Source organism: Xiphophorus couchianus, chromosome 20 (genome assembly GCF_001444195.1).
Source record: "Xiphophorus couchianus chromosome 20, X_couchianus-1.0, whole genome shotgun sequence".
Taxonomy (NCBI): domain Eukaryota; kingdom Metazoa; phylum Chordata; class Actinopteri; order Cyprinodontiformes; family Poeciliidae; genus Xiphophorus; species Xiphophorus couchianus.
In genome coordinates this window covers 16,792,041-16,811,827 of record NC_040247.1, presented here as the reverse complement: position 1 = coordinate 16,811,827, position 19,787 = coordinate 16,792,041, and the positions used below count along the sequence as shown (strand labels likewise).

General features: G+C 39.3%; 1 long non-coding RNA gene and 1 pseudogene across 1 annotated transcript; both read right to left on the bottom strand.

Annotated features, from left to right (window-relative positions):
• Position 1: 1 nt before the first annotated feature.
• Positions 2-7,950, bottom strand: LOC114136146 (uncharacterized). The gene is made up of 3 exons (XR_003593744.1): positions 7,374-7,950; positions 7,142-7,148; positions 2-12 (listed from the first exon to the last, which is right to left on the bottom strand). It is a non-coding gene; the product is annotated as an uncharacterized LOC114136146 (long non-coding RNA).
• A 2,812-nt stretch (positions 7,951-10,762) lies between these two features.
• LOC114135686 (RNA-binding protein 15 pseudogene) lies at positions 10,763-15,480 on the bottom strand (annotated as a pseudogene).
• Positions 15,481-19,787: the final 4,307 nt, after the last annotated feature.

Sequence of the window (19,787 nt, the reverse complement as noted above, 5' to 3'; positions counted from 1 at the left end):
TGCAGTTGATAACTTGTCTCATTTAAAACAAAAGGAGAACTATGATTAACTAAGAGGGCACGCAGAAATAATTAACAGAAAAACGGATTTTTCTGTCAAAATTTGCTGAATTTAAGCTTTACTCGGTTTATTTTATATGTTCTTTAAAATGGAAATTGATTACATTAGATTAGATTTTCTTTCCGTATTTTTGAAGGTGTTTTATTTTATTTTTGCTAAACTTGCAACGAAAACACGTTTGTCCCTCGTCACACAAGTCACGTGATCAGCAACCGGACCTTACTACTGGCTGGAAGGACGGAGGAGACGACAGGAAGTGGTAGAAGGATCATGACACGGCATGTTTTTTTGATAACTTGTCACATGACCAGACTTATTCACGTGATTTTATTTACATTTGTTGCTTAATGGAAACACCGCAATTGCGAAAATGTGGGGGGTTTTTTCAACAAAATTTTGCTTATGGTCGTCATGGAAACACAACTACTGTTTCTGCGATTAAGAGGCATCATTTGATCCAGGTGTGAATACTAAAAAAAATGCAGCTCTTGATGATTAAAGAGCTTCAACAACAGCCAGAAATTGTTGTAGAAATTTAAAAAATTTAAAAAACTTAAGTAATATGACCAAATTTACATGAAATGTAAGCAAAGTATTCATCCAAAGTAACATTTCCACCCATTACTCTGAGAAATATGAGCAGATTATTCAAAGCATAACTTCTTTCCATCTCAGTGTAGTTAGATTTATTTCAGTGTGATTTTCTGGCTGGACAACACAAATGTAACTCTTACATCCATGATAGTTCATTGCTCCCTGAAGGCCTTCAGGGGAAAAACAACTGAAAGTGAGTTCCATCCACTGAATGCTTTTGGCCATTAGTGGCCAGCCCTGAGCAAATAATCCAATCCAGTCAGCCAGGACTCTCATAAACACTGTCAGAAATAGCATCTAGCCAGCTGCCAACACACACACACACACACCTCGTGGCTCAGTGACACAGCTAAAAACTGAATACAAAACGTGCTCATTTTTCAAAATATTAAGGATTTTAGACAGTTACATTGACAATAATCACATAAAATTATTAATGATTGGTAAAGAAAATCACCGCTTTAAAAGATGATTGGAGATGGTAAATTCGTAGAAATATTCAAGATATTTTACTTCGAATAACATACTTTAACTGCCCATGAAACAAAAATAAAACAAAACTCACTATGATGCTTTTATTAATACTTGATACATTTACATCAGATTTACCGACATCAACTTATGGAGTTTAAGTTCCTAAAACATGTTAATTGTGGGGAAAAAGTGTATGTTTTCAAAACACATTTATGATCTCAAAAGTTAAATTCATTACTTAAATTTAAATAATTTGAATAATTTGTATCAATACTGTAGTCTGTGCAGATGAACCATAGGATCCATACCACCTGCTTTAAAAAAAAAAGCTTTAGGTTTTTCTTTTTTCCTGCTTTTCCTGGTCCATCAGCCTAACGTCACTCGACCTCTGAAGGTCTGCTGCAGTCTGTGGCACCAAGCCATGAGCTGCAGATCCTTTAAGCTGTGAAAGTTGCAGGGCGCTTTCATGCATTGGGCTTTTCTGCCCATCCCCTGGATGCTGAAGTGGAGTGAAGTCTGGTAAATTTAGATGCCTTGAATTTGCTGTTCTTCTTAAATTTATCCTTTAATCATTTATTTTGTGTGCCTGGATGTTGCAGTATGGTGACAGAAGCCAGGACTAACAGCCCTTCTATAAAGAAGTGTTCAATAAATTCCTACATCGGTTCTAAAACATAAAAAAAACAAAAAAAGTTTTTGCATTGCCTATGTCGATACATTTCTTCCAATGATTTACTTTCCTCCTGAAGTGCATCCCTTTTCCAACTAAGCAGGATTTGTATATCTAAAAACACATAATACCTCTGTTTTTTTCTAATGAAAAGGTAATGACTAACTTTTTTCACATAACTATTTCACTTCCACAATAATTAGCATCTGTTTCTTTTGTTTGATTGCTTTAATAATAGTTCTCAAAACATTATTAGTTGCATATTTTACATAATCTCAGTAACTAATCCAAGAGGAGCTTGATTGGATATGAACAAAAATCCCATTTTACCCTCAACTGAACACAGAGAGAAAATGTCTTAAAATTGTTAGCTAACGATAGCGCTGGCAGCAGTTGGTTAGCCCAGCTAGCATAGAAACCTAACAGTAATGGCTGCCCTGTCATGTTAGCTTAACTTATTATTTATTTACTGCAAAACCATTCCTTTTTTAGAGTTGCTTTTCTGTGTGATAAACTGAGTCGATTAAAGAGAAAGAAGTTACAACCAAGCAAAGCTGGTGTCAGTTAGCCTTCAAGCTATGCTAATTAGCTACTAGTTTAGGCTGTAATTTTGGAAATACCTCTTTAATGATAATAAGACACTTGACAATGAAACGCTTCAGTGAGTCTGAGTCAGATTATACTCTGCCTTTTATTTATTTGCAAGTTGTAGAAAACAGATTTTACAATTAATAGTTGCTATATTCAAGCTACCACATTGTACTAGCGTCATTACTAGTACTGAACACTTCTGTTTATTGACGATTACTTCTTAACATTTCAGTTTGATATTTCAGACAAAAGAAGATAAAGCAGAGATGCTGCATTTGTTTCATATTGTAGATCTTGTTTTGACTGTCACGGTCAGGCCTCCTTCAGTGTGCTGGCCTCATGTTTCTGTATTACAGTAAAGACAGTCTTGCTCACTTCAGGCTGAAATACGAGACCACACAGATTACTAGAACGGAAACCGGGTGTCGTATTTGTTGCCCCTTGAAACGTAGTAGCTTCTGGCAACAATTCATTTCTGCTGGGTTTTTACCCTTATTTGGATTGTTGATCATAAGATCGCATTGTGCAAGCCTCTGTTTCTCTTACAGCTCGACGGAATAGTGATTTGAGTCCCTAATGTTTGACATTATATAAATGCTTCTTTTCATACTCAAATTTAACAATGTTGGGTCTTCTAACACAGCTGCAGATTTGTGAAAAACCTAAATATAAGCTCATTTTTCACTACAGTTGTCATTTAGACAGATAGGACAGCATAAAACATCTCCTGCTGCTCTGGTGGATGAATGATTGATGTGGTCAACAACCAGGATGTTCCTCATGTTACTGTTTAATGCATGTAAAAATCAGCCAACTGTGTAGGAAAACAGTACAATTATAAATAAAGTATGCAGTAAATATATTGCAAACTAATATAAATATTTATAGGTGTTTAACCTTGGGTTGAAAAGAGATGAATGAATTTTTAGAAATGAAATCAAAGATTATTATGAGATCAAATGCAGCTGCCTTTAAAAAAAAACAATCCCAGATGGCATCAGAGTAAGACGGCGCCTGTTGACAGTGAATGGTTGTGTTTTAAGGACTGGATTCATTGTGAGATGACTCATCTTCTCCTCGGGCCCCTCCCTGGAGATTCACATGAATGATGAAGTGACTGTGCAGTGCATCAAAATGCAGCTCTGTGCCTCTTCTGCCACCTAGTGGCCACAAAAAAACCCTGTTGTCTGACTATCTTAGCTAACCTAATCAATCACCTGACTGTTGATTTTTTCTTTTGTAGATAAGTAGGAAAAATAACACCACATTAGATGCTTTATGTCTTACAAAAATGTGAATGCTCTTGAATTTTTAACATTTTTGTTTCATTACAGCCACTGAAAAAACACAAAATTTTACCAATTATTTTTGGTCTAGTTTCTAATGCAAATATCTTAGTACACTTGAAATTAGACCAAAAAAAAAAAAACTACTTAAAAGTAATTTTTCAGCACAATATAGGGGTTTGTTTTAAGTCAATTAAAACTCAGAGGTCCAGTTGCCAAACTTTCCTCCTAGTAAAAGGTCAGAAAGAAAGTCTTAGTTCTGTCTTTTATTGTCTTTCCTATCAGTGTATTCACATTTTCACTTTGCACTTTATAGTAAACACCTAGCTATTTTACTACATATAAAAGTAGTCCTGAACAAATAAATGTAAGGCCTTTCAGATTAAGACAGAAACCTTAGAATAAAATACATCTTAAAACTGCAAACAGAACCTTTTGAAAGTGATAAATTATAAGTGTCTCTTTTAGGGGAAAAGGTACAAATAGAGCAAGTAAACATTTCTCTATTTTTTCTGCTTAAAGAGGTACCAACCTATAAAAAATTAATTAGTGTTCAAATAAAACGGGTCATGATCGTCACAAAACAAATAACCGCATTGTCTCTGCTTGCTCTGCACCTAAGCTGTCTGTTGCTGTAAGAAGTACTCCGTGAAAATGATCTATTTTTGTAAATTTATCCGCTTGGGGTCCAGACAGACCCGTCACTCTGTTCGGATTTGGAATGCCCATTAGTTCCTAATATTAATGACAAAGTACAAGCTATAAGTGGAACAAGACATTGTTTCAATTTGATAACTTATGGCATAGTTATTATAAGTTATATAACATCCATCCATCCATTTTCTTACACACTTGTCCCTAGTGGGATCGGGAGGTGCTGGTGCATATCTCCAGCTAAAGTTCGGGCGAGAGGCGGGGTCACTCTGGGCAAGTCGCCAGTCTGTGGCAGGGCAGTTATATAACATAATATGGGAAAATATCTTGTTCCTCTGGCAGATTATGAGTGCACAAACCTCAACAAATTTTTTGGATGGCGCTTTAAGTGAAAGGAAGTAAAACTGGAAGGAAAAAGAAGGGAATCTCAATAGCAAAATAAGACTTTAGTAATGTTGGACTTCACCTATATGAGATCTAATTTTTGTTCTCCCATTGTAGACGTGGGTACTGAGATGCTTGTAGTAACTAACTTGTGGTGAAGTAAGTAGTGAAACCTTTCGCTTCTAGTGACAGATATTGATCTGAGTTACACGTTTTGGCTCCCAAATACATGTGTAATTTATTAGCATAAAGTGTAATTCTGGAATAAAAACTGTTAAGAGGCGCAGAAATAATTGAGACTGGGGTGGAGTTTCAGTTTCTAGATGCACAAAACTGATAGAAAGAAACGCCATAATACTCAGGAGGACTGAATAAAAATAAATCAAACTAAACATTTCTAAAACCAGAGCATGGTTTTCCTTCGACTTCTCAGTCTCTGTGAAACATTTGGACGTTTATGGTTGTAATGTGACAAAATGTGAAAAAGTTAAAGAGTTTTTTCAAAGTGCTGCACATTTGAGGCATTAGAGTAAAACAACACATCTACTACTTTATTTAAAAAAAGCAAACCACCTGCTTTAACTATGAAAGCCACAAGTAATCTTACATTTTCAATAAATCAGACAAGAATATCAGCAAGTGTTTTCCAACAAAAACGCCTTTATTCAAGCACAAGTTATACATTTTGCACACTAAAAGGTAAATACAATTCATGTAGATAAGTAAACAGTGCAATGTTTTACGTTGTACTCACCAGTGCAGTTTGTTGTGGCTGCTTGAGGAAGTCCGCACACTGCAGCAGCGTGAAAATTGAATAGTTCTCATGGGTGGAGATGCTTTTTCTTTCTTTCTAGTCATCATGTCAAGAGGTGATCTAAAACACTCAGAAATTTAATTAAGGAGTTTAACTTCCACTTAGCTGGAGTCTCTAAAAGGGAGGTCACAGAGAGAAAGGTTAATCAGTTTACAGACATTCAGCAGATGAGGGCAGAGACGGACTAAACAAAGCATCATGAACGTTTATGCCAAGTAAAAACAAAAATGTTTAATTAGTAACTGAAAAGTAAGCAACTGCAGGCTTTAAACTGAGAAGTAGAGGAATAACTTGACTAGTGATCAAGTTATGAAGAATAAACACAGAAATAAATACTGAACTCAAGGAACACAGTAATTATAATAAGTGAGAGTCACATGTATAAAATCCATTGCAAAACTAATCACATAACGATAAGAAAAATTTAAGGAAAACAAATAGAAATGAACAGAATGAAATGATGGTAAATGAAATGAACAGAAAAATTAATAAAAAATAATCAAAATTACCCAGGCTATACTAGCACTGAGGTAAATTGCTACAGTTAGAAATTAAAACAGTAAAATCTATTTTATGAAAAATAAATTTGTTTTTTTGTCCTTTTATCAGCATAGTAATAATCCAATTCAGCCATTTATTTCTGCATTTATTCTTGATTTCGTCAGGTTAAGTCCTCCATATTTTTCTGATCACAGCAAGAAAGCTATGGGATTCTTGATTGGTTTGATATTAAAAGATTTCTATTGAAAGTAAGTTTAAGGAAGAATGAGTCACAAACTTCACGTGACAGCATGTTCACGTCGAGCCCTTTTTTATTTCTGAATATGGCAGGTTTAGTCCTCCATAAACCACAGACTGGACCAGATCTCTGCTGCCTTCGTCACCGAAGTCTCATGTCCTTCCTTAGCAACTCTGGACAAAAATGACAACAACCTGAGCAGAGTTTTAAACATAAAACGAAAAAGATTAAAACGCTTAGTTGATGTTCTAACTAGTTCCAACCAGCCAGTTTTGTGAGGGTTTGTTTGAGTGACCAGACATTCACACTTTCCAAATCCCACAAGTGCAGCTTAAAAAAAACATTTTGTTTTCCTAAAAATTAAAGTTTAAAAAGTCTACAAATGATCATGCTAAGAACATTACAATAAAAGTAATGTTTTTAAAACATATATTGAATAAGCTGTATTCATGCAAGACATCTCAATCACACCCAGCTCAGTGCAGAGAAAGACAGTTAGCATTATAAAACACTAAAAGCAAACTCCTTCGCCTTATTGTCTTATTCTGATGCTCTTGTTTGTTCCATGAAACAGGGATTTTTCATCTGAAATCTTTAAGGATCTGCAGCAGCGACATGTCAGTAAGTCCGTCACTTGGTGAGCCGCCTTCTCAATGCAGCGTCTGGTTATCCATAAAAAACTGCGACTTGTTCACCTTTGACAAACCGAGTTAGCAGTTCTTGTCGTTAAAGATTTAACATTTAAAGCTCCAAAATTGTACCTGCAGAATGTCATTTAGAGGCCAGAAATAACTCTTTTGTTTTTTAAAAATTCTAAACACTTTACTGATGCTGATGGATAATCTGAAACTAAGATTAATTTTACTGTGCTTCACCGTAAGACTTTTGTTTCAAAACATTTTTCCTGCAGGTAAATCTTTGATTTAATGTGTCATTTGTGAAGGTATCTGCAAGTTCAGAAACCTACATCAAAAACATTTAAATAAACTAACAATAAATGACCTACTTACCTACCAAGAATGATTGCCTGTAACATACGGGTAATTTCATAATCCTTGTTATGGAGAAAAGACTCGTTAAACACGTTATTAGATTGAAAGGGCTGACAGTCGATAACGTAACAAGAACTCTGGAGCTCTGCTGCCTAGACATGCAGCAGAGGCGTATCAGGATTACACCGTTTCACCGGTTTGAGAGGAAAGGCGAAACATTAAACTGTGCTTTCGTTTTACATCCATGCTGGTATCTATGCAGCTTTGCTCATTCTGAATAACGTCTCTGGTGCTGGACACTTTCTATTGTCACCAATTGTCATTTTAATGCTGAAACAGGCCTAAATATTTTTATTTATTAACTTGTTTAGTTGCAAATTCTTCTGGAAAAGAGTGCACTATTTTTTTTATTACCTCAGTATTTTGATTTTTTAATCTTTTATTTATTTTATGATCTTTGTGCGAGTATTTGCTGAACTATCCTTCATCCTGCAATAAAGGATATTTATATTATTTTATTCCACTATTTTCTGCTTGCTGCAATATTTTTTTTTTCCTATGAGGTTCCTAAAACCACTACGCCGTGTTTCAAAATATTATGCAAGTGATATTTTCTCAGATTTTCTTAAATGGTCAATGCAAATGATGGTCAGTATAATTTTCAAGTCATGAACTATTACAGTATAAATCAAATTTTACTGAACAAAGCTCCCCATCAGAACAGTATTTTTTTCAAAATTAAAAACTCAAAATGCACTGTTCCAAATCATTATGCACAGCAGATTTTCTAAACATTTTATGGATTATAAAAAACTGCAAACGGTCATTCTTTGAATGTGCAGCATTAAGTGGTCACATGTACTAAAATCAAAAGCTATTTCAATCAAAACATCTTAACAGACCCAGTTGCATGTTAACATAGGACCTTCTTTGATATCACAGCACAATTCTTGATCCATTGAACTTGTGAGTTTGTGGAAAGTTTCTGCTTGAATTTCTTTGGATGTCAGAATATCTTCCCAGAGCTGCTGTTTGATATGAACTGCATTCCACCCTCAGATCTTCTGCTTGAGGAAACTCCAAAGGTTCTCAATAGGGTTGAGGTCAGAGGAGGAAGGTGACCACACCATGAGTTTCTCCCCTTTCATACCCATAGCAGCCAATGACACAGTGGTATTCCTTGCAGCATGAGGTGGTGCATTGTCTTGATGAAGATGATTTTGCTACTGAAGCTACGGCTCTTCTTTTTGAACCATGAAAGAAAATGATCAGTCAGAAAGTCCGTATACTTTGCTGAGGTCATTTTCAGACCTTCAGGGACTCTGAAGGAGCCGACCAATGATTCTCTCCCCATGATTTCCGCCCAAAAAATGACTCCACCACCTCCTTGCTGACGTCACAGCCGTGTTGGGATGTGGTGGCTGTCCACCACCAATCCACTACTGCGTCCATCTGGACCATCCAGGGTTGCACAGCGGTCATCGGTGAACAAGTCTGTTTGAAAATTAATCTTCATGTACAGCTGGGCCCACTGCCACCGTTTCTGCTTGTGAGCTCTGGTTAGTGGTCCAATAGTAGGTTCATGCACCGCAAACCTCTGGATGATCCTCCAGCTTGAGGCTCCAGAGGCACCAGCAGCTTCAAATAACTGTTTGCTGCTTTGTAAGGGCATTTTAACAGCTGCTCTCTTAATCTGATGAATTTATCTAACAGAAACCTTCCTCATTCTGCCTTTATCTGTACAAACCCATCTTTGTTCTGAATCAGCCACAAATCTCCAGTACAATAACACTTCAGTTTTTGTTAAATATCTAATGTTTTCAAATATCATTACACTATCTGATGATTTTCGGTAGCAGAGAGATCCTGTCTCTTTCCCATATTGCTTGAAACCTGTGGCCTCCTTAATAATGTGGAACATCCTTCTTAAATAGATTTCCTTTAATTGAGCTCATTAGACAAACTAATCAACCCAATATAGTGATTCAAAGAGCCCTGACACACAATATCATCTATAAATTTAATAGCACAACAAAAAATGTAATCTTTATGACACTTAAATCCAATTTGCATAATAATTTGGAACACGGTGCATTTTCGATTTACATCTACTGCAAATCTGAGCTGCAATCACAGTAAATAAAACCAGATAATTACACTGGACCAATTTTAAAGTCTGCTGCCTTCAGGACTTTTAGGATCCTTTAATTTATTTATAAAACTTTAAATGGCCCTAGTTCATGTTATCAGATTTGTGTTATCTGTTGAGCCAAATGTCAAAATTAAAACACAGATTTGTCAGTATTTAAAATCAGATTGTAATGTCCTTGTTTAAGACATCTTTTAATTGCACTTCTTACTTGATTTTTGTGATTGCATAAATTCCATATCTATTAAAATTTTACCATTTTATTTTAATTAGTATTTTTAAAAGGAACTAAGAATAATCATGTTAGGCTAATTATCTGGCCTTTCAGATAATTAAATCTAAGACTATTCTTTGAACACAAGGTTTGTGTTTCTGTAAACATTTCCTTTCCTGTTTTAGTGTTAAGCACTTTACACAGACAAAACATTAAAGCTGCTACATCCAAATAAAGTATATTATGCATCATTTTGCACATATTTTAAAAAATTCTTGTGGTTTTATCTCTGCTTGAAGTACCTGCTCCTCATTAGCAGGTTATAAATTGTGAACATCATGTTTAAAGTCATTTCAAACACTGTAATACGTACCCAGCCACTGCTTTCAGGTCTTACCCATACTGTACCTGTAGGACTGACGTGTGTACAGCCAGCGGTGTGTCATCCCTCCGCTCCAGAACCGAGACCCAGTTTGAACCATCTGCTCGTCCTGGACCAGCGTGGCGCCGCAGGAGGGATCCAGCAGCAGTTTCTGACACCCATCGCCTTGCTCTCATTTGCAGTTTTAAGTGCATGAATCAGATAAAAAGAAAAAAACGAACCGACTACAGTTTGAACTCTACGGGCAATCTCTCCTCTCCTCCTGCCGCTTCCTTTCCCATTTTTGGCGCTGTTGCACTGTCTGGCGTGTGAAGTCTGGCCCTAACACAGAGGCCCTTCCTCTTGGAAACTCCAAAGCAAGAACTACCCATACAAACACCGCTCCTTCTTAAGCTGCTGAAGATGCCCAACCGACTCTTTGCACCGGCGGATGAAACCACCGCTGTCCTTCCACAGGAAGCCCGTCGCATGAAGATGGCGCCAGGCGCTGCGTTCGCTTGGTTCTGCTCCTCAGCCTGACCTCCATGAAAGCAGAGGTCACCGAGGTCACACGGTGACTCTGGGCTTGCTGAAACAGTATTAACAGCAAATTCTCAATTTCGACGAAAGCCGCCATTGAGTAAAAGTTGCGAGACATGAAAACACAGAACCGAGAGGCTTCCCTCCACTCCTCACTCCCTCTCCTGGGAGAAGCTCCTGCTGTCAAAGTGAAAGCGTCTCCGCTTTGATACACCAACAGAACAGGTCACAAAAGTTGTCTTCCGAGGCACTCGTCTTTCCCACGAAAGAGCAAATTTATTAAAACAAGATCTATCAAGTGCTTGCTGCACGTCTGCGTGTTTGTCTGACAGTTAGGCCCATCAGCATTGAAGTTCTCCACTTCTGTCTCCAGAAATCCTGAGTTTACAGCACATACTTTCTTTTTTTTTTTTTTTTTCTCATTTTAAAACAGTACTCAAATCAAAAGCATAAAAATCAACCAGTAAAAGTCTCTTCGGATGACGGCAGGAAGGGAGCCGCCTCCTCTCCTCGCGCTCGAGTCCACAGATAGCGTAGTAATATTTCTCTACTTCCAGGTCAGATCAGATGAAGGGTCGTCCGTCATACACATAAAATCTTCATTTATAGTTTACATCAACAGTTTGTCAAACAGTTACATGCTTTGCTGGGGTAGGAGTTAAGATTAGCAGGCTGGAAAATGTTTAACCAAACTTAATATAGCAATAAAATTATTCTGAGGACAGGATGGAGACAAAAAGCGACAAATTTTCGTTTATCACTTTGAAGATTCATCAAGAGCCAAATTTCACTGACATACATAAGTGATACTAGGTCTTTTTTTCCCCCTTGTTCCGATAAATGTCTTGCAATACAAACACAATTGAAAATAATTTAAAGAAACGGTCTGCTTTTTCTATCCATCCTCTTCACCTATTGTTGTTAGCAGGGCTTGAAGAACAGATGCAAAAGGAAAACGTTCAAGTTACCTTTTAAACTCACATCACGGCTCACTAGTCTATTCAAATCAGCTCTGGTCGTCCATAATAATTGGACTAATAATTATTTCAGGCAAGAACTTTGAAGAACTTAAATAGATCAGATTTTTAAGGAGAGAAATTTGTTTTCAGTTTCAGTTCCTCCGCCTCTAGAAGAAAGATGACGTGCTGCTGTGAATTTGTAGAAAAGTTAATAAATCTGCAGATCGCAGATGTTAGCCATTTGAAACTTAAAACTGAAAATGTCTGCATCTATGGGACACACTTCTATGTTTGCAGATATTAACCATCTTTACCAAAAACGTTAAAGTTTGTCAATGCTTTCACAGCCAAACAACGGCAGCGGAGGCTTCAGGCTGAAGGAACATTTTGGTGTCGCTACACAAATGACATCCAAACTCTTCTCTCTGTGGGCTTGAACAGCCAGCAGCACCAGACAACACACCTTTAGCGTCATGATCAGAAAGTTATTTGCTATACCTGCTAGCATAGAACTGAATCCTACGTGGTAGGAAAATAAAAAGATCTCAAGATTTATTCACTTTTCCTCAAAATCACAGCCCAACGACCTTTCTAAACAACCCTGTTGTAGATTATATATTCATACAATTCTCCAAGGAGAATTGTATGAATATATAATATAATATATATAATTGTATGCTTTGGAGCAGAGAAAAATAAATTAACTATACCTTTAAATTACACATTTTTTCATTAGACAAATGTTTCTTTTCTGCTTGAACCAAACTGGCAAAATTAGAAAACTGTGAGGTGTTAAGAAATTTAGTCAGGCATAACTTATACAAACGCACATTTGAATATAGATTTTAAAGTGTAACTGGACGAGCAATTATGTTTCTTTTCCTTATCAAAACAAACAATGACCGTATTTGATTGAATTCTCTAAATGTTAAACGGTTTGACAGAAATCAATTAAATTCATGCCTAGAAGAAAAAAAATCAAACATTCTTCCCTGGATAGAAAACTGTTGCTTTTTTTTCATAAGGCAACATATTCATTATAAAGTAGTTTGCTCTGAGTTCCTTTAAGAAGCGTACCCTTTAAGTTTAACATTTAAACCGTAAGCGCCAGTATGTAATCTGTATCAATGCAGTCCATCAGTTTACCATCATATAATATACTTTATCTTACTGTTATATTCCTCTTAGTAAACCTTTCACAGCACAAAATGAACTTTCACTCTCCTACAGAATCAGATTCCACTACACTCTTGTCAGGATTTCCTCACAACTTAAAAAGATGAGAGTACAGTAATAATAATAAAAAAATTAAAAAAAAGACATGTAATTTGCACTTTTCTTTATGAGGCTCCTTTAATTATGATGATCACCAGGTAGTCTTCCTCTGATTTGGCAAAGGCTTTGGCAGAGGCATCCACGAACTGCAGGGAGAACTCACATGGAGGGAAAACGTGCAGGACTCCACTGTGCTCCTTGTCGCGGCCGCCCCCCACCGGGAGGCTGATGATCCCCGCCGCCTCCTTCTGCTTGAGGTAGGACACCAGGTTCTTCAGCGGCCTCTCCACAGAGCTGTTGGCGTCCTCGGATTTCCCCGGCAAGGCCAGGAGGACGGTGTGGCCGCTGGAGCCGGCGGCTTTGATGCGGCGGGCGACCTCGTCCAGCTTGGGCTGGTCCAGGCGGAGGCGCTGGCTGATCTTCAGTTGGGTCACCTTCCCGCCGGTGGAGCCCTCCACCAGCAGGCTGGTGGCCATCCGCATGTCTCCGTCCAGCAGGTGCAGGGAGGCGGGGAAGCTGCTGTTCTTCAGCAGCAGGACGCCCTCCCAGGCCTGGCTCAGCCTCGGCCCATCAGAGCCCGGCTGCTTGGACGGGGAGGAGCTTGAGGCCGGATTGTCTGGCCGCTGTTCCTTCTTCGCCGGGCTCTTGGACGCGTCTCCAGCTTTGCGTTTGGGCTCCGGCTGAGAGGGGCTGCGTGTTCTTTTTCTTTTTTCCACCAAGCTAGAGTTGTGGTTGTTCTGCCGCTCTTTGGCCGGGGTGGTTCCGCCAGAGCGAGGGAGGCGCTCGGGGTCACTGTAGCGCCCCCCGTCCCGGCTGCTTCCCCCGGGGCTGTGCTCCAATGAGCCGCCATGACGGCGCAGACCAAAGTCCCCGTTGTCAGGAGAGCGCTCCACTCTCCAGCCGTCGTCTAAATGTCTCCTTTTGGGGCCGACATCTCTGCCCTGCAACTCGCGCTCCACTGACCAGCGCCGCTCCAGACGATCAATGGGGTCAAAGCCCGGTCCTCTCATCCTGTCGTGGGCATTCAGGCCAACCCATTCAGCAGATGAAAACGGATCCCGCTCCCTAAAGCGGCCAGGAAGCGGAGGGGTGCGGTCTCTTGCTCTCATCGGCTCGGCCAGGCGATGAGAAAATGGCTCCTGGACCAAGTCAAAGTGGGGCATGGGGAGAGGGAGCTGCACAAACTGCTGCTGTGGGTAGCGGTTCTCTGTCTCTGCAAAGTCCACTCTGAGTCTCCGGTCAGGGCCGCCAAGAGGGAAACCCCTCATGTGGGTCCAGGCAGCATGAGCGGCGTCAAGGCTTTCGTACTGGATGTAAGCCCACGAGTCGCCTTTCCTGTAGGCTATAGTCCTGATGGTGCCAAAACGGTCAAACTCTTTAGCAAGTGCAGTCACTGGAACCCAGGGGCCCAGCCCCCCCACCCACAGTCTGGTTGTGGGTGTAGGTTTACCATACCCAATCTTGATGGGACTGTGACCCACCACCTTCCCCGACATGGCCACTTTGGCTCGATGAGCCATGTCCAGGTTCTCAAACTTGATGAATCCATATGTGTTGTTCTGCCCTCTGACAGTCCGCTTTATGTCCACCTCTGTAATCAGCCCGAACCTTTCAAACGCTCTCCTGATGTCGTTCTCGGTCAATCCGGACTCCAGGTTGCCCAGAAACAACGTCCTGTTCGCCCTCTGGTCGTCCTCGGGGCTGAGTAGTTCCTCCTCACGGTAACATTCAGGGATGAACGGAGGCCTGCTGCGGCCTTCATACAGCGGGAAGTCTCTGTCTCTTTCAAGGTCCCTGAGATGGGGAGGTAGAGGAGGAGGAGGAGGAGGAGCAGGGAGTCGACCCAGAGCCAGCTGCTGTAACCGGTAGTCCCTGTAACCCGGGCCCGGGGGAGACTGGGGTCTCTGGGAGTGGGGGTGCCTGTGTCCAGAGGGAAAACTGTCTTTGCCAACCGGGGAGCGGCTCGTACGCCGATTAATGTACACGGTCTCTATCTTCAGAGGCCGGTCGTACAGCACCAACTTCCCCCGGGCATGCTTGGCCGCCCGGGCGTCTTCGGGCCTCCGAAAGTTTACGAACGCCACCCTCTCGTGGTTTTCACGGCATATTTTCACGCTCACGTCCCCGAACTTCTTAAACTCGTGAAACAGCCCGTCCTCTATCTCCTCGTCGTTCAGCTCGGAGCCCAGCTCGCTTATTTTCAGCGTCTTGTACTCACTTCCTGGGGCCAACGGAGGCCGCGGCTCGCCGCGTGAACCGGACCTGGATGTTTCCGCGGCGATATCAGCGCCACCATGCGACTTGTTCCCGGAGGAAGACCCGTAGTCGTAGCCACTACCGATCCGACTGGACGAGCCGTGTCCTTCTGAGTCCCTCATGTCTCTTTTGTCGCTGGGTAAACCTCTTCTGGAGGAAGCGCCGCTCTGAGCGGAGCCGTTGCTGGCTGACAGAGCTGCGGTCTTCTTGCTGCTCGGATAGCTTCCTCCTCTGTCTCTGCCATCGTCGGGCCCACGGGTGCGTTTTTTCACCGGTGATCGCTCCTTTCCTTTCATTTCAAGTTGCAAACAGCTGCCACTTCAACTCAGGGATATGCCTAAATATGCTCTCTTCAAACTAATATCCACTAAACTGACGAAACTTAGAAATGCTTATCAGGCAAACGACGTCAGCGCCATGTTGGATAAGCTGCACTACTATAATGTAAGTCCCGCCTCCTTTTGCTTAAAAGAAGCTGATTGGTTCCGCAGCTCCCGAGTGACATGAACAAGCAAGAAAGTTGGCCTATTGTATATCAGAATGAGGGTTCTTAAACATAGAGGTGAAAGAGTAGAAGCGTCCTTTACTAACTGGAACGATACGTCAACGCATGCGCCATATTGGAAGTGGCAGGTTTGCCTTCAAAATCTGCAGAGAAGTGCTTGGAAAACGTAATTTTCCCAATAACAGAGATTATATATATAATCTCTGTTATTGGGAAAATAACAGATATATATATATATATATATATATATATATATATATATATATATATATATATATATATAGAGAGAGAGAGAGAGAGAGAGAGAGAGAGAGAGAGAGAGAGAGAGAGAGAGAGAGAGAGAGAGAGCGATATATAAAGATATATAGAGATAGATATAGATATATAGATAGATATAGACAGCCGCTCCCCTCTCTTGGGTTACGCAGTACCCGACCGTACCCGCCTACTTTCACCCCTGTATATATCTATATCTATCTATATATATACTGTATATATGTGTGTGTGTTCAAATTAATGACCAAACAAAAATAATAATCTCAGTAATTATTGTTTCAACAAGGGCTTGAGCAATTCTGTGCGTTTCGGTTCCATTACCAAAGTAACTAGCAGAGCAGGAGTTTAAAATTCACTAATCAACCACCGCTGTGTTCATGAGAGCGCGTATTAATAATCGCAAAAATAAATATCAAGCCTGAAAACCTAATATCGTAACGGACTGAATGTTCTGAATGTACTTCTGAAAGAAATTCATGCTTGTTATCATCATATGGTGGAAGAATATAGTGAAACACATACTAATTTACTGAATATGAGCTTTATCCATCATCTGACAAGAAAAGTGATCAAAATCCAGCCAGAAATATACATGAAGCTGGTTGATGTCTGAAATAACACCAATAGACATTTAGAGATTAGTTGAAGCCAATGTTCCTTTATTAGTACATAATACCCCACTGATTTAACAATAACTAAATGTGTCCCGGTGGTAATAGCATCTCTGCTTGGCTAATTCAATTCAAATTCAAAAATACCTCATTGATCCCAAAGGGAAATTAAATATATTCTGCTTCCGCAAACTTGTTTTTCTTTTAAATATTTCTAATGACACCATTACTTTTCATCACATGGCTCTGTTGCTGCAACTTTCTGTCATTTGATGTAATTATATGACATAGGTGTAGGTATTTAGAAAATCTACATATTTTAACTCTTTCGACTAATTAGAGCAACATTTAATTCAAAATTCAAAACTCAAATTGTTAACAATTACAAGCTGTACAAGCTCTGGATTCTGAGAGAGCGTGTAATGCCAGAAATTACCACAAGAGGGCGGTTTTGTTTCTTTTTTCCCACCAACCACGTCAACGGCAGGTGGATCAAATGGATTAAAACTGCCATAAAAAGTAAACAAACAAATAAACCAATAAATAAATGGACTGATTACCACCATTTAAATATTCCTTAATTATCCAGGATGCGTTTATTAAAAAAAAATTATTTATTTTTTCAATTTTCAATGTTTATTAAATCCTTCAACAAGTAAACATACAGTGAAACCGATGTTGACAATATCGGTACTGTAAAGTATACAACATTAAGTAGTTATACAGAGAAAAAAATGATTTATGATTATTTATATTGGATTACACATTCAGACACATAAAGTACGATAAAAAGAAAAGAAAAAGTAATTTCGGACTTTAGGTAGAGAGTAAATTAGGGGTTATTTTTATAATAAAACAGATTTTTTTTCTTTATTACTTTGATCATTAAAAACATACATCATTGCCCTGCTTATGAATGTTTCACTTCTTTTTTTTGTGAGGTTGTAGGGTTGTTTATGATTAATAAAATACTGAGTTACATTCTGTTGCATGTACTATGTAGGGCACTCCCACGCAAAGGATTACAGACTGGGGCAGAAGGGTCTTCCCTTGCTGCCAATTCAGACATTTTTATCTCCATTTCACTCATATTTCAGAGCAGATTTGCACATACAGCTCAGCGTCATCATTATCCACTTGCTAGTGAGGCTTTTAACACAATTTACTATCATTCACTATCATAAAAGGCTTAAATTGTCCCAATTGTCCCTGGCGACAGGAACTTTGTCCTTTGTTCCCTCTGAGAGAGACCATCTGGTGGTAGCCCTCCACTGACAGACACATGTCCCAACAACGGCCTAGCAGGGCAATTTGGTGTACCCTGCACCAAAATGAGCTTATCTGTGTCAAAAAGCTAGTATGAGGGGGGTAAATGTGTTCCTGCTTTAAATCTCTGTGTGATATTGAGGTTATTTGATTGTCTGGACTGGAATAACTAAATAGTCCTGCACTCTACAGACCTAGTTATGATTACAGCAGAAATGTTTTAAAGGAAAAAATGTTTCTAACAGAGGTCAAGGTCCAGGTCGCATGAGGTCCTAAAAAGAATACAAGTTGGGTTCCACCAACCACTCACAATGCCTGCAGCTCAGTTAATATCTTATTTGTCACAGAAACTTCCTTGTTCATGTTAACTAGATCATGTAAGTTTCTATCAGTCCATGTGGAGTCCCTCAGGGTTAAATCTTGTTCTTGCTGTACATTCTCCCTTCTGGTTGAAATATAAACAAATTTTGTATCATTTCTTACTGGATTTATCTGAATGAAATCTAATTACACGGTTCCTTTAAGACAGCGGAGTCAAACTCATTTTTGTTTTGAGCCAACTCAAAATCATGAATGCTCTTAAACAGCCGGTTGTGCCAGAATGTATTGATCAAACCTGTTCACAAACTGTTAAAATATCAATGAATTCTTAAAATTAAATAATATTATTGAACATCTTTTCAGTCCCTCCAGGACTTCGTGATTCTTTTTGTGATTTTTTTTTTTTTTTTTGCAATAAAAATCAAAGTATTTGTACAAGTAAGAAAGTTTTTGAGATAATTTTTGAGAATAATCTGCAATAAACTCAATTCTGTATTAGTGCAAAAAAAGAGCAGGGATTTGTTGATTTTGTGTGAATTTCCATAATAATTCTCAAGAAACTGGAGGGACTGATTGATATCACTTGGCAGTAAACAGATTGATTGATAACATAATATTTAATCACACTTAGTGTTTAGTCTAGAATCTAGAGGGCCACATTAAAAGATACGACGGGCCAGATTTGGCCCACGGGCCTCGAGTTTGACTCATGCTTCAAGGTGTCCAAATCACATAAGTCATCAAGCCTCCTAGATTGTTTGTCACACATTGTTAAAGTCACTTAGGCTAAAAAGAATGAATGTTTGAGCGTGACTTCACATAGTGGACATCACACTTTCCATCCAGATTCAGGTGTTTAATCTAATCTGAAGAACATATATGCTGTTTGATTAATCCTTGTGTTTAAGCAACTGCTCCAAGAAATGGTCTGAAAAATCTTCCTTCACTTTAAGATGCAGGACTTGATTCAAATACTGATTGTCATTTGCAACAACGGTAAATTAGTCCCAAATATGGATTTTTAATCAAATAAAGTTTATTTATTTGTTTACATCTTTAAGTTTTAACTGAGAGAAAATAAAGCCTCTTGATATTTTTGTCGTAAAGCAGTCAAAGGGGAAATCTGCAAGTGACTAAAGGAGGATTTTAACCAAATTCTGTTTTTATTTTGTTCTTAAATGAGCAGCACATTCTCATACCAGAGACCAGATGTGTTTGTGAGGTTCTGTCACAAACCTGTCGCCTGCGTGGTGTCGCCTGGCATGCGATCCTGATGAGTTTCTCGCTAAATCCTTAGATGACGGACTGATGACAAACTTATTGTGCAGCAGGTTTTGCTCAAAAGCAAACATAGTGTCAGCGAACACAGGATGAGCCCATCCCGTGTCAGAGTTCAGCATGACCCACTTTTTTCCACTGCCTGAACACCTGCAGAACACCGGCACATCCTCGTGCTTTCCGTGCTTCAACAAAAATAAAGATAGGAGTGAGGCTGAACATGCATGGATTATGGCCAATCTGACAACTTTGTTCATTTCTACTCCATAGGCAAAGAACAATAACATTAAAAATCCCTGTAGAGAAAGAAAATGAGTTATATTTTTGCTTCTTTTTATCTGTTCTGGTAATTCAGTGATATTAGCTTTGATAGAGCCGAGGTTCTCAGCTAAAATTAGAACAAGTCAGGCACGTGGAGCAGCAAGCATCACCTGCTCGTCTGATCAAATCAGTCAAAACTCATCTGATTTCGATTGGAGTAGAATTACAGCACCTATAAAAAGGCAACGCTGTTTGTT